Source organism: Planococcus citri, chromosome 1 (assembly GCF_950023065.1).
Source record: "Planococcus citri chromosome 1, ihPlaCitr1.1, whole genome shotgun sequence".
NCBI lineage: Eukaryota > Metazoa > Arthropoda > Insecta > Hemiptera > Pseudococcidae > Planococcus > Planococcus citri.
In genome coordinates, this window is record NC_088677.1 from 86,036,220 (window position 1) to 86,061,706 (window position 25,487).

The 25,487-nt window shown below is 35.8% G+C and overlaps 1 protein-coding gene across 3 annotated transcripts in view; it reads left to right on the forward strand.

Moving 5' to 3' along the window:
• gw (trinucleotide repeat containing adaptor 6-like gawky) overlaps positions 1-25,487 on the forward strand; it is a 101,322-nt gene that overhangs the window by 18,619 nt on the left and 57,216 nt on the right. The window contains exon 1 of one of the 3 annotated variants that reach the window (XM_065355279.1): positions 5,221-5,392. The exons of the other annotated variants lie outside the window; for them this stretch is intronic. The gene's annotated coding sequence lies outside the window, so the exon portion shown is untranslated. Of the gene's footprint in view, positions 1-5,220; positions 5,393-25,487 lie in introns of those variants that run through there. 3 annotated transcript variants of the gene reach the window in all.

A 25,487-nucleotide genomic window follows, 5' to 3' on the forward strand; every position in this document is an offset into this window, starting at 1 on the left:
CATATTTTAAACCTAAAGTGTAATGTTTTCGAGATGAAGAAGAGTAAGTGAATAAAATTGCGTTGTTTTAAAAGCCCTTGAATCAGTCGTGTTAACTCTAAGTAACAAAAAACTGTAATTTTGTGAGTCATCATTTCAGCATTTGATCGAAATTTCGTGAAAATTGCATTGATTTTCAAAACATTACCAAGAAAATTGATCAAATGTCATCAAAGTGGAATAAAATTTGTCTAAAATTGATGACATTTGAGCAAAATTGAGATAAATTTGGCAACAATTGCTTGAAACATTGTTCAAAGTTGATAAAAGTACCTCAAAGTTTCAGTAAAATGTTTCAGCAAAAATTTCCAAAAAGCACCGAAAAGTGTGAAAAAATACTTCGATGGAATTTTCTTGCCAATAGTTTCCAAAAATGTTACTTTTTGCTAAAATGGTCAAATTCTTGCTTTTTGACTGAAATCCTCGCTTTTTTGGCGGAAATTGTCCAAAAGTATTTCAAAAAGTGTTGTTTTTTGCTAAAATTGTCCTAGTCTTGTTTCTTGTCAAAAATTCTAGTTTTATGGAATTTTAAGAATTCGCCAAAAAATCGAAAAATGGATTTCAGTTGCTAAACTTTGCAATGATGGTGTATTTTGAGACCCTCTTTTGATTCTCCTTCGGTCCAAAAATTTTTTTGTGGCTGGAGTATCTTCTTTGTGAATTATATTTTCAGATTTTTTGGTGTAACGTTTGATAAAATATCCATTATTTTGGCCCAAATTTCATTTTTTCAATTTGATCAAGTTGCCTTTGTTCAGATTCCTGGCGCAGAACCCGTCCACCTATTTAGAGCACTGAAACTTTTATCAGATTCGGAAATGAACAGCCTAAAAAGTAAAAACCAAATACTTTGAATTTTGATGAAGTGTAATGAAGTATTCGTTATTTTGGCAAACATTTTACTTTTTTAATTTGATCAAGTTGCCTTTGTTAAGATTCCTGGGGCAGAACCCGCCCGCCCATTCAGAACACCGAAACCTTCATCAGATTCTTATTTATGGATAGAAATGAACAACCTGAAAACCAAATATTTTAAATTCTGATAAAGTTTAACAAAGTATCCACTACTTTGGCTCAAAATTATTTTTTTAAAATTTGATCAAGTTGCCTTTGTTGAGGTTCCTGGCGCAGTACCCGTCCACCTATTCAGAGCACTGAAACATTTATCAGATTCGGAAATGAACAACCTAAAAACCGAATACTTTGAATTTTGATGAAGTTTAATGAAGTATTCATTATTTTGGCAAACATTTTACTTTTTTAATTTGATCAAGTTGCCTTTGTTGAGATTCCTGGCGCAGAACCCGCCCACCCATTCAGAACACCAAAACCTTCATCAGATTCTTATTTATGGATAGAAATGAACAACCTGAAAACCAAATATTTTTAATTCTGATAAAGTTTAACAAAGTATCCATTATTTTGGCTCAAAATTATTTTTTAAAAATTTGCTCAAGTTGCCATTGTTGAGGTTCCTGGCGCAGAACCCGCCTACCCATTCAGAGCACCAAAACCTTCATCAGATTCTTATTATGGATAGAAACAAACAACCTGAAAACCAAATACCTTAAGTTTTGATAAAGTCTATTAAAGTATCCATTATTTTGGCCCAAAATTTCATTTTTTTAATTTGATCAAGTTGCCTTTGTTGAGATTCCTGGCGCAGAACCCGCCCACCCATTCAGAACACCGAAACCTTCATCAGATTCTTATTTATGGATAGAAATGAACAACCTGAAAACCAAATATTTTAAATTCTGATAAAGTTTAACAAAGTATCCATTATTTTGTCTCAAAATTATTTTTTTAAATTTGATCAAGTTGCCTTTGTTGAGATTCCTGGCGCAGAACCCGCCTACCCATTCAGAACACCAAAACCTTCATCTGATTCTTATTTATGGATAGACATGAACAACCTGAAAACCAAATATTTTAAATTCTGATAAAGTTCAACAAAGTATCCATTATTTTGGCTCAAAATTATTTTTTAAAAATTTGATCAAGTTGCCATTGTTGAGGTTCCTGGCGCAGAACCCATCTACCCATTCAGATCACCAAAACCTTCATCAGATTCTTATTTATGGATAGACATGAACAACCTGAAAACCAAATATTTCAAATTCTGATAAAATGTAACAAAGTATCCATTATTTTTGCTCAAAATTATTTTTTTAAATTTGATCAAGTTGCCTTTGTTGAGATTCCTGGCGCAGAACCCGCGTACCCATTCAGAACACCAAAACCTTCATCAGATTCTTATTTTTATGGATAGACATAAACAACCTGAAAACCAAATATTTTAAATTCTGATAAAGTTTAACAAAGTATCCATTATTTTGTCTCAAAATTATTTTTTTAAATTTGATCAAGTTGCCTTTGTTGAGATTCCTGGCGCAGAACCCGCCTACCCATTCAGAACACCAAAACCTTCATCAGATTCTTATTTATGGATAGACATGAACAACCTGAAAACCAAATATTTTAAATTCTGATAAAGTTTAACAAAGTATCCATTATTTTGTCTCAAAATTATTTTTTTTAATTTGATCAAGTTGCCTTTGTTGAGATTCCTGGCGCAGAACCCGCCTACCCATTCAGAACACCAAAACCTTCATCAGATTCTTATTTATGGATAGACATGAACAACCTGAAAACCAAATATTTTAAATTCTGATAAAGTTTAACAAAGTATCCATTATTTTGTCTCAAAATTATTTTTTAAAAATTTGACCAAGTTGCCTTTGTTGAGGTTCCTGGCGCAGAACCCGTCTACCCATTCAGAGCACCAAAACCTTCATCAGATTCTTATTTATGAATAGAAACGAACAACCTGTAAACCAAATACCTTAAGTTTTGATAAAGTCTATTAAAGTATCCATTATTTTGGCCCAAAATTTCATTTTTTTAATTTGATCAAGTTGCCTTTGTTGAGATTCCTGGCGCAGAACCCGCCCACCCATTCAGAACACCGAAACCTTCATCAGATTCTTATTTATGGATAGAAATGAACAACCTGAAAACCAAATATTTTAAATTCTGATAAAGTTTAACAAAGTATCCATTATTTTGTCTCAAAATTATTTTTTTAAATTTGATCAAGTTGCCTTTGTTGAGATTCCTGGCGCAGAACCCGCCTACCCATTCAGAACACCAAAACCTTCATCTGATTCTTATTTATGGATAGACATGAACAACCTGAAAACCAAATATTTTAAATTCTGATAAAGTTTAACAAAGTATCCATTATTTTGGCTCAAAATTATTTTTTAAAAATTTGATCAAGTTGCCATTGTTGAGGTTCCTGGCGCAGAACCCATCTACCCATTCAGATCACCAAAACCTTCATCAGATTCTTATTTATGGATAGACATGAACAACCTGAAAACCAAATATTTCAAATTCTGATAAAATGTAACAAAGTATCCATTATTTTTGCTCAAAATTATTTTTTTAAATTTGATCAAGTTGCCTTTGTTGAGATTCCTGGCGCAGAACCCGCCTACCCATTCAGAACACCAAAACCTTCATCAGATTCTTATTTTTATGGATAGACATAAACAACCTGAAAACCAAATATTTTAAATTCTGATAAAGTTTAACAAAGTATCCATTATTTTGTCTCAAAATTATTTTTTTAAATTTGATCAAGTTGCCTTTGTTGAGATTCCTGGCGCAGAACCCGCCTACCCATTCAGAACACCAAAACCTTCATCAGATTCTTATTTATGGATAGACATGAACAACCTGAAAACCAAATATTTTAAATTCTGATAAAGTTTAACAAAGTATCCATTATTTTGTCTCAAAATTATTTTTTTTAATTTGATCAAGTTGCCTTTGTTGAGATTCCTGGCGCAGAACCCGCCTACCCATTCAGAACACCAAAACCTTCATCAGATTCTTATTTATGGATAGACATGAACAACCTGAAAACCAAATATTTTAAATTCTGATAAAGTTTAACAAAGTATCCATTATTTTGTCTCAAAATTATTTTTTAAAAATTTGACCAAGTTGCCTTTGTTGAGGTTCCTGGCGCAGAACCCGTCTACCCATTCAGAGCACCAAAACCTTCATCAGATTCTTATTTATGAATAGAAACGAACAACCTGTAAACCAAATACCTCAAATTTTGGTAAAGTCTATTAAAGTATCCATCATTTTGGCCCAAAATTTCATTTTTTAAATTTGATCAAGTTGCCTTTGTTGAGATTCCTGGCGCAGAACCCACCTACCCATTCAGAACACCAAAACCTTCATCAGATTCTTATTTATGGATAGACATGAACAACCTGAAAACCAAATACCTTGAATTTTAATAAAGTCTATTAAAGTATCCATTATTTTGGCCAAAATTTCATTTTTTAAATTTTTGACTCAAGCTGCCCTTGTCCAGATTCCTGGCGCAGAACCCGTCCACTTATTTCGAGTACCGAAACTTCCATCAGATTCTCATTTATAGATAAAAATGAACAACCTGAAAACCAAATACCTTAAATTTTGATCCATTATTTCGGCCAAAATTTCATTTCTTTAATTGTTTGCTCAAGCTGCCTTTGTGCAGATTCCTGGCGCAGAACCCGTCCACCTATTTCGAGTACCGAAACTTCCATCAGATTTTCATTTAAGGATTAAAATGAGCAATCTACGGGTTAAATACTCTGAAACATTTTCAAAAATGTCGTCCTATCTTTCTCCTCGCTGTCATTTTAAAGGACGTTGTTCTCAAAATAGAATAAATCGTATTTAAATTGAAATTGAATCGAATTAAGTCATCAATATCGTCCGTTAATAAAGACAAATATGCAATACGGTCCCATTGACTGGTGCTGCTGTTATGATAGTGGAAGGAAAAAGGGTGGGGAGGGGGGTTGTATTGACGTTGACAACAATCGACAACCACCACGAAGCCCTAAACAAGGTTGAAAAAATAATCAACCTCAACAACCCGATGAGCCGACTCGAGCCGATGCGATGCAACAGTTGCAACTTTGACAACAAGCGAGTCGTCGTTTGTGCTACTCGATTTCTTGTAATGCATATTGCATTCGATTCGATATGTAATAATGTTTTCGTTTCGTGCCAAGACGATAGTTTATGGTCTGGTATAGCATATATATATTGTATGGTATTGGTTTAGAGAAAAAATGGCGATAGTGTAGTGGTAATGATGATGATCGGGTCGTCGTTGTGTTGAAAACGATAATATACCTTGTTATCGCTTCGTCGTGTTCGAACCGTGAAGTGAAATTATTATGTGTACTGTTTGCGAAGCTTTTTTACATTATCAGCTGCTAGAATTATTCTTATTGTTGCTAGTGAAAGGAAAAATTAGTGCTTGGAAATTTTTTACGTAAGTTCGACTATGAATGTCAATTTACCTATTCGTAATTTTTTGTGGAAGGGGGAAGGAGGAGGAGGTTGTACTGGATATTTGAGGTATTTTTGTACTGAAATCTGTGTCCATGTGTCAGTGTGTGAAAGATGGTAAAAAATTTGCCCGAAGTGGCGAAAAACGTTTTTTTTTTTGGGGGGGGGGGGTCATACTTCAAATTCAATGAATTTTGAATAAAAAATTTTAATTTACCCAAAACGTGTTGAGACGACATGAGTCTAGCCAAGTGAATTTTTTCAAAATTTTCTGGCTCCCTCAGGGGGAGATATTGACAAAAGAAAATTTATAACCGCCATATTTCCGAACCTATTTCAAGCACTCCAAATTTTTTTTCAAAAATACGAGTATGTTTGCATGAGTACTATAAATTGGAATTTTTTCCAAATTTTCTCTCCTGATAGGTCATCTTCAAAAACTCAATCACTCAGAAATGTTGGTAGGCAACAGCATTGAATCCAAATCATATGTACAATCCGGGAATCCATTATGCCAGGTCATGTGGACCTAGCTTGTTTTCATTAAAATATGTAGAAGTGATAGGGGGGAAAGGTCGTGTAAAAAACGATTTGATTATCAAAATGTACGTTATAATGTTTGTCTTTGTATGCAATTTTCGGAATATTCGAACCCCTGCGAAGTTCTATAAAATATACACAGACCGGTATCAACGAGCTATGGTTCAATTTTTGCGATAATTTTTCTATTCGATGATTTGTTGTATTTGCTTTACGGTGTGTTATACCCATTCTCGTCACCGTCATCGTCGCCGTTCGCATTCGAGCACATATTACAATAAATGTACGGTCTTATCTTATCAGCACACTCCGAAAAAGTATATGGCTTCGCTGAGCGCCGTATCGGTTTACTCCTCGCATTGTTGTGTTTCTTGTCGTCGATCGACTGTGTAAGTGATAAAAATACACATACATAGTACAATTACATACGTACAAGTGGATGTACCGTATAATCATGCAATTTTTGTATATGTGTGCGATGTTGATTCGAGTGAACGGCGATATTCTCGTAGGTTCAGGTGTAATACGTACTTGTATGTAGTTGTGTGGTGGATTGGATACGTGTGCAGTACACTTACGATGATGACGTTTGGCAGAGGAAATGAAATAAACCTGGCTCTAGTTGAAGTCGAAATTTGTTAAATTATTTCGATCAAGATAGGAACGTGCTGCTGAAGTGAACGAATCGGTCACGAACGATATTGTGGTAGGATGTTGTGAATGAAACGAACTTTTGAATCGTTATGTTGAATTTAAGTCCCATTTTTTGTAAAAAAGTTTTTTGTGTGAGATGGTGGGAAAGGTCTCTGATCCTAGATAGGCTCAAAATTACCCGAAATTCTACTTAAAATGTGTAAAATGGGTATTATTTCACTCTCACGCCTTCTGAAGTTCTTGGATTTTATGAGAATTGCTAATTTTTGATTTTGCCCAATTCCAAATGAAATATTATTTGGAGAGACCCTCGTGTTACCTAGAAAAGCATGAAAAAAAATTGAAAAATTCAGTTGATCAGAATGTTACATTTTTGCGTCAGAATTTTTCAAAAATGTTTACTTTTTTGAGGAAAACTCTGGAAATTTTGTTCTTTTGTATAATTAGCTACGAGAATTTGCTTCAAAAAGACAATTTATGATCATTTTCAGAGTTTCCCACCTTCCCGAGGCAAGTAATTCCCCCCCCCCACCCTAAAAATAAATAACATAGGTCAAAGGTGGTAAATTTTATCGCAGAAAATTGTCCATTTCTGTATCAAAACTTTTCTAAATAACCTCATTTTCGAAAAAAAAACTTCCTCAGACCCACGAGCAATATTAATCCTCTTGTACAGAGCCCCCCCCCCCCCTAAAATTGTAAAAAAAAATCAGGAAAATGGATCGAATATTAATTTGTGAAAATTTCCAATTTCTTTGTCAGAACTCTTCTGAATAATTCCATTTTCAATGAAAAAAATCTCCCTCGCCCCCCACCCCATTAGAAATGAAAATAAATGAAAAATTGAAGTGTTTCAATCAAAATCCTTCTAAATAACCTCCTTTTTCAAAAAGAACCCTCCCTCGATCCTTCAAACATGAATTTGGAGAAATGTAAAAATGACCCGAGGAAGTACTGGAAACATAGATTTGATCAGGGGGAAGCAGAAAGATAAACTGGCAAAAATTAGAATAAATCAGGAAGAGGTTTTGGTTGAGGTAAATGAAATTATGGTCTCAAATGTATTTACTTAAAAATCTCAAATGAATTCCAAAACCTTGATACAAACAGTGCTTACCCAGCCAAGAAAATTATAAATAGCCTGGGGTTCCCTCCGGTAACAAGTGATGAGATTCATGCTGAGGTCTCAAGTCTCTCAAACAAACCATCTACGGGACATGACAACATTCCAGCAAAACTGTTTTAAGGAAAATTCTGTTATTTTGGCACCAGTTATCGCTGACATTTTTAACAAATCAATAAATCACGGGAAATTCCCGAGGTCTTTGAAAAAGGCCATTGTTGTCCCTGTTCATAAGAACAAGAGAAAATTATTTATGGAACATTACAGGCCAATTCTTTCAGTACTATCAACCATTTTTGAAAAAGTTGTAAAAAATCAAATTTTAAATTTCCTGCATTCAAAAGATTTCTTTTCAAAACAGCAATACGGATTTTTGTCTGGGAAGGGTACTAGTGATGCCCTATTTGATCATATTACTGAGGTAGTTGATGGTCTTGATGCGGGTGATAGTGTTGCGGCAGCATACCTCTATCTCAGTAAGGCATTTGACACCGTTGATGTTGGGATTATCTTACAGAAGCTCTGGAACTGTGGGATAAGGGGAATGCAGCATGACTGGTTCAGATCCTACTTGGAGGGAAGAACTCAAGCTGTTAAAGTTGGGAATAAAATTGGGAATTTCTTACCAGTAGTGCATGCAGTACCACAGGGCAGCATACTAGGACCAATCCTCTTTTTAATTTACATTAATGACATTTTTGAACTAAAATTAAATGGGACATTAAGTATATGGATTTGCAGATGATACAACTTTAGTAAATGTGATGCACTCTGTGAAATAGGACCACAAGTCGGAAAATAAAATTGTTCTGTACTTACATAAAAATAATGGAATTGTGATGACAAATATCAATTTTCAAGTTTTGTTATATTTTGAAAGAACACACTTCTAAGAACTTGTCTACAAATTTTCAGTGCAAAATATTGGTTAGTTCGTCCGTAATTATGTGTTATAAAAGCGCATATCAGATTTTTAAAAAGGATCACAAGTCAGTAATCACGTTTTGGTGATGTTTTTCTGCTCTTTCCTGTTATTTATGTTAGTTTCACAATAAAATTAGTTGTATACTATTAGAAAACCCATTTTTAAAAATGTTTGGGGTGACTGTGGTGACAGCTTGACACGCCGGAGGTCGCGGGTTCGAGTACAGCGACCGGCAAAAATTGTGAAAAATTTTTTTCACTCATTTCTGTTTTAAGTCATAAGTTTTTGTAAAATTATCATTTTTTACACATTTTTACGTTTTTTTTTCAAATTTCTTGCGTGATTTTCCTACTTTTGTGAGTAATGAATTTATGCATGCCTTGCATAATATCAGAACCATCCATCCATATAACATAATTTTTTTTTTTTACAGCATCGCATGGTACCCAGGATACACATATTAAAATTTCAGATCGATATGTAAAGTGGTTTTGAAGTAAACAAATAATATGTGCTCGGAAACACAAAAAAACTTTGAACTGATTTTTCTCAAAAAGCATTTTTTCAAAATTAAAACTTTGAGGCGCCGTGTCTCGGGTATTTTTCAACCAATTTTTGATATTTTTATCTCAAAATGTTCGGAATGAAGTCCTCTAATAATTAAGCAAAAAAAATCAATTTCAATTTTTCCGACTTGTGGTCCTGTTTCACAGAGCGCATCACAAATAGGGCCAAAAATCACGATGATCTTATTAAGTTCATTAATGAAGATTTGAAATTATTGGGAGGCTGGTTCTGGCAACATAAATTAAAACCAAATTTGTCCAAATCAAAATTGTTAAGGTTTGGCTATAGGGTTTCCCCTGACGTGGGGTCTAGGTGCTACATGCATGAAAGCCCGGATTGTGAGGCTTCATGTGGCTGCACGCCCCTGTCACAAGTTGAGTCAACTCAGTACCTTGGAATAATGATTGATTCCAAATTGATCTGGAAAGAACAGAGTTTATACTTACAAACTAAACTTAAAAAATTAAACTATTTGACTCGCTTCCTGGCACAACATTTTGGCACTTAACGCATGGTAAAAATTTATTATGCTCTCTTATCAATCTGTGCTCCAGTATGGCTTGTTCATCTGGAGGGGGGGAGCAGCAGACTGTCACTTAGAAGTTAGAACCTATCCATATTCTACAAAAATAGGCAGTCATGAGCATTGTAGGTAAAGAAAGGGGGGAAAGTACAAAAACCGATTTTCAAAAACTAGAAATTCTGCCTATTCAAAAACTCTATCAAGTCCAGGCAATTGACTATATACAAAGGAATAGGTCCAAATTTAGAGTTTACGTAAATGAGAGTGGGAGGAAAATTGATAACACCGTTACTCCCCTACTTAGGTACCGACAAGACAGATCTGGTGCTCAGGCTCCATGCTGTTTGCCAAAGCTGTTCAACGCAGTGATGAGTAGAGGCTTGGGCTCTTGGCTGGCACTAGTCAGGTGGTTACTGAAGAGTGAAAACACTTTTACAGACTACTGGGTAATATTATGTCTCATGTCTGCCCTCTGTTTGCTTATAGTATGTGAGATTGTGAGGTCCTGTATTCTGCTGTAGATGCACTCATTTTATATTCTAGGATGATAGATGAATTTGTCGTTAAACTTTCCTGTGTGTTCATTATTTTTAGCTTTTAGTTTTGTTTTGTACTCTTTCATTTGCTTAATTACGTATTTATTTTTTATTTTTTGGTTAGTTTTGTTTGTTTCTCTTTCTTTTTTTTCTCTCCTCCTTCAATCTGTTGATTTTTTCTCACTTGAACAATATTACCATGGAGGCCCCCTCGCTCGCGTAATTGTGCATAAGGGGGGGGGGGAATATTTTGTAATTTCAAAATATTTTTAAAAATAAATAAATATTGATTGATTGGAAAAAAAATCGGGGAAAGGGAGCCAGAAGTATTAAATTGGCGGTACTTTTGTAATGAAAATAAACCAACACTACAAGAATCAAAATAATGTGAAAACGTCAAAATTTTCATTCTCTGAATTTTTTTTTGGGGGGGGGGAGGAAGGTGCTCAAATTTCCCTGTTCCATCAATCATGTGAGGGAGGGAATCAAAACTTCAGAACGTTGCTCCTCTGTTGAGAATGGGCCAAATCCAAGCGTTGAAAAATGAATACCTACGTAAAAATTCCCATCTTCTGAGCTACCATCTACCCTTCCAACCTTTTTTGAGACTAATCCGTTTCTGTAATCATGCTGGAATTCCCATTTCGATTCTCTGAAATCTGCGAGTAAAATAGATTTTAAAAAAGACGTCGAATCTGTTGTAAAATAATAATGAAGACGTATCTAGCTGGCTTCCTTTCGATCGAAAATACGCTGACTTGAGGAATAATCCAAGATAGCTCGATTTCGGTTTCAAATTACTTACTAAGCGACCAAGTCGCATTGTCTCACGTTGGACGAGTTCCCAGGCAGGAAAATACGAAGAAAGGGGATAAGGGGAAGTATAAGAAATGACAACGTGATAGTGAAAAAAATTTGTCGAATAATGAAATACCTCACGCGGTTGATGCTTCGTGCAACAGGCTAGGCTGTGTGCGAGTTGATTCCAAGAGCCCTAAATTGCTGACAACGTTATCGATAAAATGAAAAAAAACGGCGAAGGTGGCAGAAACGGAAGTTCCGTTGCTCAGATGGAGTAGTTTTTCGTATTCGTGATGATCCAATAATCTAACTACACTACATTCGTTTGCATTTTTGTTTTTTATCTGTTTGATAAAAACTATACACGAAGGAGATAGCTTCAGCTGCTGTGGCAGGCAGGACGCTCGAGTAGTTTGTAAATTCGAAAGAAAACTTCGGGGAAAAGGAAACAAATGAAGGGAGAGGGGGGTAGTTTTGAAAAAAGTTGAAACTTTTCGCGAGGTGGCGCGTGCGGAAGGAGTGAAAGCACGATGACGTGACCTGACTGGCCCCACTTTCGCATTTACGAGTAAAGTTTTTTTCTCCTTCTCGTCTCGTCAAGGTCATCGCATCCTGAAACCATTTTATGTACGTACTCGCGATAATACTCGTAGAACAATTATTGTTTACAAAAATAGTGCTCGGTGGAGGTGTATTTTGAATTCTGAAAACTCTTTGGCGATTATTCTGTATGGAGCTAGGGTTTAGATGTTCAAAAACGAATAAAAAGTTGTTAGGTACATACTACAACATAGGTAACCTAGTTCTGCAGAAATATTAAAGCTGAGTGGATCATGAATATTATTTCATGCGACAGGGCGGTGTATTTTTTTGTTTGAAATAAGACCCACATCTCAGCAGCATTGAACTGGAGTGTGAAAAATATCTGTTTTTGAAAGACATATTAGGTACATATAAAGCTTCACTCGCAGCCGTAGCATGAAATTCGTAATTTGCTCTAATTCTCCGCATTCATTGACAGATACACACGTCTTATACTATTATGTAATATCTTTATTTTGTTTTCGTTTGTTCGGGTTTGTTTTTCTCGCTCTCTATTCTCTCGTAAAAATCAATGAACTGCGAGTAACTAACGTTCATTTTGCCAGTTTATTTGACACCTGAGTATACCCATTTCTCGTACGTAGAAAACCATGAAAAACAAATGAAAATTGTTCGCTATACTATGAAGAGTGAACTTGACGCCGAATGATTAGAGTCTGGAGTGGATGAGTGCCAGAGTGCTCTGTGTGAAAAAGAGGTCTGAGCTGCTTTGGACACATCGCCCACAGAAATGTCTAATATGTACCTATGTGTACTTGTACATATAATGGCTATCAAACCTACCACAAAAAAGATTCATTAGGTCAAAAACTGCGTCCAAGTATTAAACCATCCTATTTTATTGTGATCAATTTTGATTTGTTCCATAAAAAATGGAGTTCTTGCAAAGTCAAAAAATTCTTGAAAATTGACAGCAGCACTGGCCCTAGTTTAAGATAGAGAGCCCTCTCTGAAGTTTTCGTGAAATATGCTTCAGTGTAGCGTTATTCAATTCGTCCAAGGTGGCGGAGTGGGGGAAATTTTTTTCGTGTCCGGCGTTTTTTTTTCAGAGGTACCCAACAATGTTCAATCAAAATTGAGGGTATCTCTATCAGGTAGTGAAAGTAGTGAAAAAGTAATGAATTTAGTCAAAAAGGCAATGAACAATAATTTTTAAAATTCACTAATGCGTTCATTTTTTGTATTGTTTTTTTTACAATAATTTTGATTTAAATTAAAGAATATTTCATGTACAAATTTTCTTCCGATTTTAATTTTTTTGAAAATTTTCCTGTGAAAAATTCGACTTTGTTAATTTTTTTTGTTAGCATGGGGGCGAGTGGAGAGCTTTTTGAAAATTTGGTTTAAAAAAAATAGGCAGTGAAAAAAGTAGTGATTTTAAAAAAATCCGTTACTAGATACCGTGGTCAACTTTTGGTAATTTTCAATTATTGGGGAAGGGGGGGGGGTCAATTTGACAAATTTTATGACACATTTTGCAGTTTTGTCAATCATTATTCAATTTTGAGTATTTCCGATCTTACAATAGGTACATCAATTTGGTAATTTTCAAATTATGGAGGGGGGGTCAATTTGACAAATTTTATGACACATTTTGCAGTTTTGACAAATCATTATTCAATTTTGAAAATTTCCTATTAGTTCTTGGTAATTTTCAGTAATCAAAGCAGTCTGTGCAAAATTTTACCCAAATGAGACATTTTCTCAAATTTTTTTCGTTTCCGATGGTCCATCAATTTTTTATATTTTTGAGTGATTTTTACAAGTCTTATGATACTTTATTTGTGAATATTAATTTCTGGCTTTTTATTAAACATGAAGATCGTCTGAATTTTTACGTTGGCCTTCGACCATTATTATTATTTCATATACATATCTGTTGATTGATCCATAATTTTATAACCAACTAATCCACCTTAATTTTTCTTTGTTTCAGGTGAGTACTTATTTCCTTCCAAAAATGATAGAATAATAATATGAACTCGCGTATGAGAATAAGTAAGTAATTTTATAATCCTCATGAGAAAAGTTACGTATGTCAGTCACTTCTACACCTGTGACCTTTTATTTTTCAATGGCAAATCCAGAAAAAAATGTAATCTCACATCAGCTGAAATAATTGTTCATCAGGTTTGAATCGAGGTGATCTGATTTTCCGAATACGAAATTTGGAAACAGTAGATAAAATTGTTGAGTTCGCAAACGATTTTGATTTTTATTCACATTTTGAAAACTTGGGTCAAAAATGGGAAAAAATCGAAATTTTACCAAATAGACCAAGGAAGATGAAATTTGGCGCGTGTCCTATTTTCGACCCTCCAATTCGATTAGAAACGGTCTCGAATCTTTTGAGTGGTAGTCTTTGAGCACCCCTAGCAGAATTTTGAAAATTGAAATTTCCACAAAATTTTACCCAATTGAGTTGTTGAAATGAAATTTACTTGGTTGCTCATTTTCGATAGGAGGTGGTTTCAGGCTGTTCTGGAGCCTTCGGGTGTACTTTGGAAATTTCAGATTTTTTAAAAAGTGTTCTAAAAAGTAAAAACCGTACGAATCAACTTTGGCGTCAATTTTTTTTTTTTTTTTTTTTACATGGAATCTAACAGGTAGTGAAAAAGTAGTGAATTCTGTCAAAAAGGTAGTGAAAAAAATGGAAAAATTCAAACGCGATACAAAAACCTTCAAATTATTTGAAAAAATTGATTGAAATTGAAAAATACTTTGAATATACATTTTTTTCAGTTTCAATTTTTTTGGAAATTTTCCTGTGAAAAATGTTGACTTTGTTGGGTTTTTGTGTGCGAGGGGGGGGGGGGGGTCGAGTGGAGAGCTTTCTAAAAATTTGGCTGTATATACTACAGGCGGTGAAAAAAGTAGGTACTTAGTGATTTTTCCAACTAATAAAATTCCTTTAGATATCATGAAATTTCAAAAATCCGAGGATAATATTTCATATTATCTTAGCTAAAAATACCCTTTGATTTTTCAACTGCAATGGGTAGTATTTTGTGAAAACTTCAATTCCCAAAAAAATCGGCCTGATGATTCTGAACTACTTCAGAATGGTTTGAAGCCATTTCCAATCGATTCGAAGAGTTGCAGAATTTTAGTCCGGCATATAACAATAGGAGTAATTGCACACCCCGCCCCTGGGCGATCCTCCGGGACAACTTTTTTCTTAAAGGGAACATCCTAAGGAACAATTTAAAGCAAACTTACCCAAATAAAAGTTGGATTGCGGCCGTTCTGATTGACAGGTCAGCGGCAATCGCAGATTTTTCGTTTCAACATAGGACTTGCACGAACTTTTTCAAACCTTACAAAGGTAGATCGAAAGATCATGCAAAAATTTAACACCTGTCAAAATTTCAAGTGCCTTAAGTGCGTTTTTCGATTTTTGGTGAATTTTTGAAAATCGAATTTAGGCCAAAAATGAGGGAAAAAATCAAAATTTTACCAAATTGACCAAGAAAGCTGAAATTTGGGATATACCCTATTCTCGATATGCCAAATCGATTGGGAACTGTTTTAACCCGTTTTGAGCAGTTCTGGAGCCTCCAGCATATTTTTGAAACTCGAAATGTCCACAAAATTCCATCAAATTGGAGTTGTAAAGCTGAAATTTATTCTAAAAACTAATTTCAATACGCTACGAAACACTGCAGGTGAATTTAAAAGTCGTTTTGGAGCCTCCAGCGACTTTTGAAAATTCCTAAAGTCTCCAGCAGATTTTTGAAATTTTAAATTTTCACAAAATTTCATTAAATGGAGATGGAAAGCTGAAATTTACTCTACACTCCAATTTTAACACCCTCTGAAGACGACTTCAGATGGGTTCAAGTTGTTTTACAGCCTCAAGCGACATTTTTGAAAATGACCGGAGCCTCCAGTAGATTTTTGAAACTTGAAATTTCCCCAAAATTTCATCAAATTGAGATGGAGAGTCGAAACTCATTCTGCAAACTAATTTTAACACTTTCTGAAGATGACTTCAGGTGGGTTCAAGTCATTTTAGAGCCTCCAGCGGCTTTTTTGAAAATTACTGGAGCCTCCAGTAGATTTTTGAAACTTGAAATTTCCCCAACATTAATTTATCGGATGGAGTTGGCAAGCTGTAATTTACTTCGCAGGCTACACGGTGGTTTCAAATGGTTTTGAAGCTTCCAGCTACTTTTAGGAAATTTCAATTTTCCAAAAAAACGCCATACAACCATTCGAAAAGTCGCTGGATGCTCCAAAACGACTTGAAATCCACCAGCAGTCAACTTCGTAGCGCATTGAAATTAGTTATCACAATCCATCTCAGTTTGATGAAATTCTGGGTAAATTTCAACAGGAGGCTCCAGTAATTTTCAAAAACTTCGCTGGAGGCTCTAAAATGACTTGAACCCACCTGAAGTCGTGTTCAGAGGGTGTTAAAATTGGAGTGTATAGTAAATTTCGACTTGCCATCTCCGTTTGATGAAATTTTGGGGAAATTTAAAATTTCAAAAATCTGCTGGAGGCTCCAAAACGACTTCAAATCCACCTACAGTCGCCTTCTTAACGTATTGAAATTAGTTTGCAGAATACATTTCGGATTTCCAACTACATTTTGATGAAATTTTATGGGAATTTCGAGTTTCAAAAATCTGCTGGAGGCTCCAGAACTGCTCGAAACGGTTTGAAACAGTTTCCGATCGATTTGGCATGTCGAAAATAGGGTATATCCAAAATTTCAGCTTTCTTGGCCAATCTGGTAAAATTTTGATTTTTTCCCTCATTTTTGGCCTAAATTCGATTTTCAAAAATTCACCAAAAATCGAAAAACGCACTTTATCACTTGAAATTTTGACAGGTGATAAATTTTTGCATGATCTTTCGATCTACCTTTGTAAAGTTTGAAAAATTTCTTGCTAGTCCTATGTTGTAACGCAAATTCTGCGATTTCGGCTGACCTGTCAGTCAAAATGGCCACCATTTTGTAAGTAAGACCAACTTTTTTTTGGCTAAATTTGCTTTAAAATGTTCCTTAGGATGTCCCCTTGAAGAAAAAAGTTGTCCCGGAGGATCGGCGGGGGAGGGGGGACGGGTGCAATTACTCCTATTGTCATATGCCGGACTATTTGAATCTGTTGGAATTTCTTCAATTTCTGCAAACTCTGACCACGTTGATATCGTCGTCATCTTAAGAGATTCATTCGGAACTTTCTTCTTGTGATTAGCGTGTTTTTGTTTTGTTTTGTTTTGTTTACACTCGCGCTATTGTTATGTAACGCGGTTTTAATAAAGTCGCAGAGAAACAAAAGACGCGAGAGAAAGAAAGAGATCGAATTATTATTTGAAAATTGCGCTTTTGAATCTGTTTGATTTTGCGAGAGTGCATGCATTTCTTTATAAAAATGGCAATCAATGTACTAAAATAGCGTATTGTTTAAAAAATTACTGGAAGTGTTATGACGATGACAGGAGAGGTGGAGAGAAGTTCACACAGTATGTTGCTGCCGTATATATTAATGATTCGAGTGAATGCACGCATTATGCGCCGGCGTCGACGGTTTGGTTTGGTTTTGTTTTATTTTAATTTGTTTATTTGTGCGAGTGAGTTGGTGAATAATGTATATATATTTTTCTTGTCGTTTCTCGATTATTTGCTGTTTCTTTTGGTTTGGTCGACGACGCGAGGGTGCGATTACGTCGTCGTGGTTTTCGATGTTGATGTTGATGTTGGTGTTGTTGTTGTTGTTGAAGCAGTGATAATCGACGAGAAAGCAACCGGTTTGCGATTCTTACGCATGGAGTTGTATGGATTGGAAGAAAAAAGAGTAAAAGAACGACGAAAGATACTACATAGAAATATGTACCAGCTCTTGTAAAAAAAAGTGGAGATGGTTACTACATAATATTATGAGAACGCGTGTACTGGTACATTTATGTATTTATATGTGCACTGAAATGGTTCAAGTATTCTTTGATTACGCTGCAAATACTCGTACGTATGACTAGCGGAGCGGTGCGGCGCGGTGTTGTTGGTGATGGCCTGATGGCGAAGCAAATTCAACGGTGGGAGAAACGCGAACAGTGCTACTGGTGGAGGTAAAAGAGTGGCGCAGAGAGGACAAACCGATACGATGCGATGCTGCTACGACTGCGACTACTAGCGATGGCGAGGCAAATTTTACCGCGGCAGCGTGTATAGAAATGGCGAAGCTAGCTGGAGAAAAAATCGCTGGCAGCCTCCGGACTCTGGTCTGCGAGATTCTCGACGGTGACCTGATTGTTGCGGTGCTCGATGAGAAAAGAAGTGAGTGCACTACCGTCGTCAAACCGTTGCCCGTTGGTTTCTAATACAAAGATATGACTAGATTGGTTGAAAGGTAGATGGCGTTACGTTGCTTTGGCCTGGACGTATCGAGAAATTGCAGGCCTGTGCCAGTTGACAGTGCAGAATGTGTGTGCAATGTTGACGACGATGGTGCTGTGTGAGGTATTGTAATAATAATAATAACGATTTGAATTCCGTTGTGGTTGTTGTTGTTTCCCTTATTTATACCATACCGAAGCCGTTGCTCGATTTACGTGCCTTGGCTGTTACGGATTGTTGGCAGGCAATGGCATATAGAGGTAGAGGTACCTACCTACTATATACGATGGTGATGGCGATGGCGATGACAACAAAGACGAAGACGAAGGCGGTGGTTTATTCGTCACGATATATTGCCGCGTAATTGCTACCTGTTGCGGTGCTGCACCGTTATGTACGTACTCGTGGTATCTCTCTGTGCAGTGTGCATATGACTGGCAGGCGCGGAGACGACCGCGACACCGATGACGCCGGCCCAATCTGTTCGACGCTCGATGAACGTCGTCGTCGTCGTGTGCGGCGATAATGGGTTTTATGCCCTATGGTTCAAGAGTACCTAGGTAGTTGGTTTCTTTTGGGTGGAATTGCAGGTATCGATTTTGAGAAAAGGTTGTGTATGGAAATGATAGCTAAGGTGATTGAAGTGTTTTTTGTGGAGGGAAAGGATCGACATTGGGGTTGCCAGAAAACAATGGCAGAGAATTTTGAGGCCAAATTCAGTGATGATCTTTATTTTAAGTTGGGAGTCACTTTGATTTTGATTCCGGAGATGTCCCTGGAGGGTAGTTGTAGACTCATATTCAGGGTGTCTAAAGGTCATGAAAGCTATTTATGAAGAAGACATGAATTTTGCTCGAAACACACTTAGTCCGGCATATGACAATAGGAGTAATTGCACCCCCCCCCCCCCCGCCGATCCTCCGGGACAACTTTTTTCTTATAGGGGCATCCTAAGGAACATTTTAAAGCAAACTTGCCAAAAAAAAGTGATTTTACGTTCTAATATAGGACTTGCACGAACTTTTTCAAACTTTAAAAGGTAGATCGAAAGATCATGCAAAAATTTATTACCTGTCAAAATTTCAAGTGCTAAAGTGCGTTTTTCGACTTTTTGGTGAATTTTTGAAAATCGAATTTAGGCCAAAAATGAGGGAAAAATCAAAATTTTACCAAATTGACTAAGAAAGCTGAAATTTAGGATATACCCTATTTTCGACATGCCAAATCGATTGGAAACGGTTTCAACCCGTTTTGAGCAGTTTTGAAGCCTCCAGCAGATTTTTGAAACTCGAAATTCCCACAAAATTCCATCAAATTGGAGTTGTAAAGCTAAAATTAATTTTAAAAACTAATTTCAATACGCTACGAAGTACTGCAGGTGAATTTCAAGTCGTTTTGGAGCCTCCAGCGACTTTTTGAAAATTCCTGAAGCCTCCAGCAGATTTTTGAAACTTTATATTTTCACAAAATTTCATCAAATGGAGATGGAAATCTGAAATTCACTCTACACTCCAATTTTAACACCCTCTGGAAACGACTTCTGGTGGATTTCAAGTCATTTTAGAGCATCCAACGACTTTTTTGAAAATTAATGGAACCTCCAGTAGATTTTTGAAACTTGAAATTTCCCCACAATATCATCAAACTATGATGGAGAGTCGAAATTCATTCTGCAAACTAATTTCAATACGCTAGGAAGTTGACTGCTGGTGAATTTCAAGTCGTTTTGGAGCCTCTAGCAACTTTTTGAAATGTTGTATGACGTTTTTTTGGAAAATTGAAATTTCTTAAAAGTAGCTGGAAGCTTTAAAACCATTTGAAACTACCATGTAGTCTGCGAAGTAAATTTCAGCTTGCCAACTCCATTTAATAGACCTGTGGGAAATCTTACAAATAGTATTCGCTGCGCCGTACATCCATGTCAAATCACCACTAACAAAGCACGGAGCAACTAACGAACTTGCAACTGAGTATGGTCGGAGCAAAATTCTGTTATTCACCGGGCATCCGCTTGGAGCGCTAATGTCGCCACCCAATCAGCGCAGGACGAAGTGGTTTGTTGATGTTTATTTGACATGGATGTACGGCGCAGCGAATACTATTTGTAACATTTTTACAAAGGTCTATAAATTAATGTTGGGGAAATTTCAAGTTTCAAAAATCAACTGGAGGTTCCAGTAATTTTCAAAAAATTCGCTGGAGGCACTAAAATGACTTGAACCCACCTAAAGTCGTCTTCAGAGGGTGTTAAAATTGGAGTGTAGAGTAAATTTCAGATTTCCGTCTCCATTTGATGAAATATTGTGAAAATTTAAAGTTTCAAAAAGCTACTGGAGGCTCCATTAATTTTCAAAAAAGTCGTTGGATGCTATAAAATGACTTGAAATCCACCAGAAGTCGTTTTCAGAGGGTGTTAAAATAGGAGTGTAGAGTAAATTTCAGATTTCCGTCTCCATTTGGTGAAATTTTGTGAAAATATAAAGTTTCAAAAATCTGCTGGAGGCTTCAGGAATTTTCAAAAAGTCGCTGGAGGCTCCAAAACAACTTGAAATTCACCTGCAGTACTTCGTAGCGTATTGAAATTAGTTTTTAGAATAAATTTTAGCTTTACAACTCCAATTTGATGGAAATTTGTGGGAATTTCGAGTTTCAAAAATCTGCTGGAGGCTCCAGAACTGCTCAAAACGGGTTGAAACCGTTTCCAATCGATTTGGCATGTCGAAAATAGGATATATCCCAAATTTCAGCTTTCTTAGTCAATTTGGTAAAATTTTGATTTTTCCCTCATTTTTGGCCTAAATTCGATTTTCAAAAATTCACCAAAAATCGAAAAACGCACTTTAGCACTAGAAATTTTGACAGGTGATAAATTTTTGCATGATCTTTCGATCTACCTTTGTAAAGTTTGAGAAAGTTCGTGCAAGTCCTATATTGAAACGTAAAATCTGCGATTTCGGCTGACCTGTCAATCAAAATGGCCGCTATTTTGTAAGTAACGCCAACTTTTTTTTTGGCAAGTTTGCTTTAAAATGTTCCTTAGGATGTCCCCTATAAGAAAAAAGTTGTCCCGGAGGATCGGAGGGGGGGGGGGTGCAATTACTCCTATTGTCATATGCCGGACTAACTTGAAATTTTTTAAAAAGCTCATAAAATGAAAAAAAAATTAAAAATTTGTTCAAAAAATTAGAAGAATGAAGAAACTGAAATGTCTACTATTTGGGGGGGGGGATTTTCATGCGGGTCGTTCCATGTCAACTCAACCAACGTCTTTGAGTCATGTCTTTCGATTTCGCTCAAATTTTTTTCTACAATATATACCCACCCTGTAAGTAAGAACCCCGCAATTAGTTTGGTCCCAGCCGACTCAGGGGTGGGGGGGGCTCCCATTATTTTCACATTGTCTATTTGTCTCTAGCTACTCAACTTCAGCAGCCCATTCCTCCAAAACTATGATACTTTGATCAAAACTAATTTCACAGTTCGAAAGGGCATCGCATTTAGAACTTTTTAAGTGTTTTGAAATTTTCAAAAGTTGAAAGTTGAACTTTCAAATTGAAAGTTCAAATTTTAAAATGGCGCTGTAAGTGGGAGCTACCATTTAAAATTTTGAAAAAATTTCCATAGATGTACCTACCTTTTGATGCTTTTTTGAAATATTCAAGTTTCGAGATGAGATCTCTCAATGGAGAGGGAGCACCCCTACCCACAATTTTGGGCGAAACTTTCGAAAGAAAATCTGGGGCATGTGATATATCGAATTCTATGTTTTTGGTGACGCTGAACACGAATATGACGTCAGATTTTTGATAGGACCCCATCCATGGCCCCCCAGCACCTACCCAAAGGGGGGGTAAAAGTCAAAAAAGTGTTTTGTTCGTGTGACACATGGAATAGTATGTTTTTGGTGACGCTGAACACGAATATGACGTCATTCTCAGAATTTTTTGAATGTGGGGGGGGGGGGAGGATTGAAAATTTTGTTTATATTTGTATTGAATGTTTCAGGAAATTTGAGAAATCAATGGGATGTTTGAGGGACCAGATTGAAAAAAAATCAGTCGATATTTGAGGGGCTTCAATTCATGGAAAAGGGGCCTTTGTCAATTTTTTTCACTGATTTATACAAGCTCAAATAGACTTAAAAATGTTTTCTACAAGCAAACGTTTTCCAATTATCACTGAACGTGGTGAAATTAATAATAAAAAAACATTAATATGCATTAAAAATTGTAAATGAAAAAAAAAACAAAAAAATGCTCAAGGCCCCTTTTCCATGGAACCCCTCATTTGTATTCAGCGCTCTAGAAAACGCATGAAACGATATGTCTTACGATGTTTCACATTTTTTAGCTTTTTCCTTCTTCGTTTTGCAAATTCCATCACGAAAAGTCCGTGGTTGTATTATCATGAATATGTACTGCTTATTTACCATGATTTGTAAAAAATGACCAAAAATATTAATAGAAAAGTATCGCTTTTTCAAAAAAACAAAATTTACGAAAAAGTATCATTTTTTGTCAATTATAATCGCCGAAAAGTTGTGATTTTTTCCTAAAATTGTGCAAGCGTTGTCTGTTGTAAAAAAATCACGAAGGATCTCGCTTTTGAACAAAATTGCTGAAAATTCTCGCTTTTTTTCACAACAGTTTGGCAAAATTGCTTAAAAATGCCACTGTTTTGCCGAAAATTGCCAAAGAAGTTTTGTCTCTTGTTGAAATTACCCTGTTGTTGGAGTCGTGTTTTCTGCCAATAAGTAGCAAATCTTGGGAAAATTACAAAAAGTTACTTTTTTCCAAGAATTGTCCTAAATCAGGCCTTTTTTGGTATTTCCTTTCTGGGGGGGGGGGCGCTAAATTGAAGTTGCAAGTTCTTATTTTTCATACGCCCCACCCTGGCACTGTGTTCGAAAAAAAAATCAAAGCATCTAAATTATTATTATTATTTTTTAAATGTTTTAAAAAATATTTTTGAAAATACGAGTAGGTAGATATAAGCTTTTTGAAATGAAAAGTTTTGATCACTTTTTTTGCTTTTCAAATATGTATAATAATGTTCCATTATTCAAAAATTATCGCAATGCGGCAACCTTACTAGATTTTGTATTTGGATAATTTTAAGCTTCATTTTAAAAAATCCAAACTTTTTGAAAAAGTCACCAAAACTTATTTATTTTTCATTTTTTTTCAAATTTATTCATTTTTTTTCAAATTTATTCATTTTTATAGTTTGTACAGCAATTTCTTGATATTTTCGAAGTTTCCTTTGGGAGAACTTTGTCCCCTCAAACTCCCCCACAAAAAAAAGCCTTGGTCCTAATAGTCCGGCATATGACAATAGGAGTAATTGCACCCCACCCCCCCCCGCCGATCCTCCGGGACAACTTTTTTCTTAACATGGACATCCTAAGGAACATTTTAAAGCAAACTTGCCAAAAAAAAAGTTGGCCTTACTTACAAAATGGCGGCCATTTTGATTGACAGGTCAGCCGAAATCGCAGATTTTGCGTTTTAACATAGGACTTGCACGAACTTTTTCAAACTTTACAAAGGTAGATCGAAAGATCATACAAAAATTTATCACATGTCAAAATTTCAAGTGCTAAAGTGCGTTTTTCGATTTTTGGTGAATTTTTGAAAATCGAATTCAGGCCAAAAATGAGGGAAAAAATCAAAATTTTACCAAATTGACCAAGAAAGCTGAAATTTGGGATACACCCTATTTTTGTCATGCCAAATTGATTGGAAACGGTTTCAACTCGTTTTGAGCAGTTCTGGAGCCTCCAGAAAATTTTTGAAACTTTAAATTTTCACGAAATTTCATCAAATGGAGATGGAAAGCTGAAATTTACTCTACAATTCAATTTCAACACCCTCTGAAGACGACTTCAGGTGAGTTCAAGTAATTTTAGGGCCTCCAGCGACTTTTTTTGAAAATTACTGGAGCCTCCATCAGATTTTTGAAGCTTTAAATTTTCACAAAATTTCATCAAATGGAGATGGAAAGCTGAAATTTACTCTACACTCCAATTTTAACACCCTCTGAAGACGACTTCAGGTGAGTTCAAGTAATTTTAGGGCCTCCATCGACTTATTTGAAAATTACTGGAGCCTCCAGCAGATTTATGAAGCTTTAAATTTTCACAAAATTTCATCAAATGGAGATGGAAAGTTGAAATTTACTCTACACTCCAATTTTAACACCCTCTGAAGACGACTTCACCTGGGTTCAAGTCATTTTATGGCCGCCAGCAACTTTTTTGAAAATTACTGGAGCCTTTTGAAGCTTCCAGCTACTTTAGGAAAATTCCAATTTTCCAAAAAAAGTCATACAACCTTTCAAAAAGTTGCTGGAGGGACCAAAACGACTTGAAATTCACCAGCAGTCAACTTCGTAGCTTATTGAAATTAGTTTGCAGAATGAATTTCAACTCTAAAATGACTTGAACCCAGGTGAAGTCGTCTTCAGAGGGTGTTAAAATTGGAGTGTAGAGTAAATTTCAGCTTTCCATCTCCATTTGATGAAATTTTGTGAAAATTTAAAGCTTCATAAATCTGCTGGAGGCTCCAGTAATTTTCAAATAAGTCGATGGAGGCCCTAAAATTACTTGAACTCACCTGAAGTCGTCTTCAGAGGGTGTTAAAATTGGAGTGTAGAGTAAATTTCAGCTTTCCATCTCCATTTGATGAAATTTTGTGAAAATTTAAAGCTTCAAAAATCTGATGGAGGCTCCAGTAATTTTCAAAAAAAGTCGCTGGAGGCCCTAAAATTACTTGAACTCACCTGAAGTCGTCTTCAGAGGGTGTTGAAATTGAATTGTAGAGTAAATTTCAGCTTTCCATCTCCATTTGATGAAATTTCGTGAAAATTTAAAGTTTCAAAAATTTTCTGGAGGCTCCAGAACTGCTCAAAACGAGTTGAAACCGTTTCCAATCAATTTGGCATGACAAAAATAGGGTGTATCCCAAATTTCAGCTTTCTTGGTCAATTTGGTAAAATTTTGATTTTTTCCCTCATTTTTGGCCTGAATTCGATTTTCAAAAATTCACCAAAAATCGAAAAACGCACTTTAGCACTTGAAATTTTGACATGTGATAAATTTTTGTATGATCTTTCGATCTACCTTTGTAAAGTTTGAAAAAGTTCGTGCAAGTCCTACAGTAGCGTGCAAATTACTTGAACGAGCAGAAAAATCGCGATGTTACACCGTTTTTAAAATGCTCGCTACAACGATACCGCTAACAATTTTGAAAAAACAAATACAGGGGGTGAAAGCCCTATCCTTCACGAACATTTTGATGTGTTTGAACCAAAAAAAAAATTTTTCCAAAAGCTCACAAAAGCTCTTTGAAGTAAACATGAGAGAATTTTTGGTGTTTTAGTTTTCCGCATATCCCGGACGGACCGTGCGTCCTAGCAAATTCGGATGACTGTACGTAGAAAGAGAATTAAATTCTCTACAATTT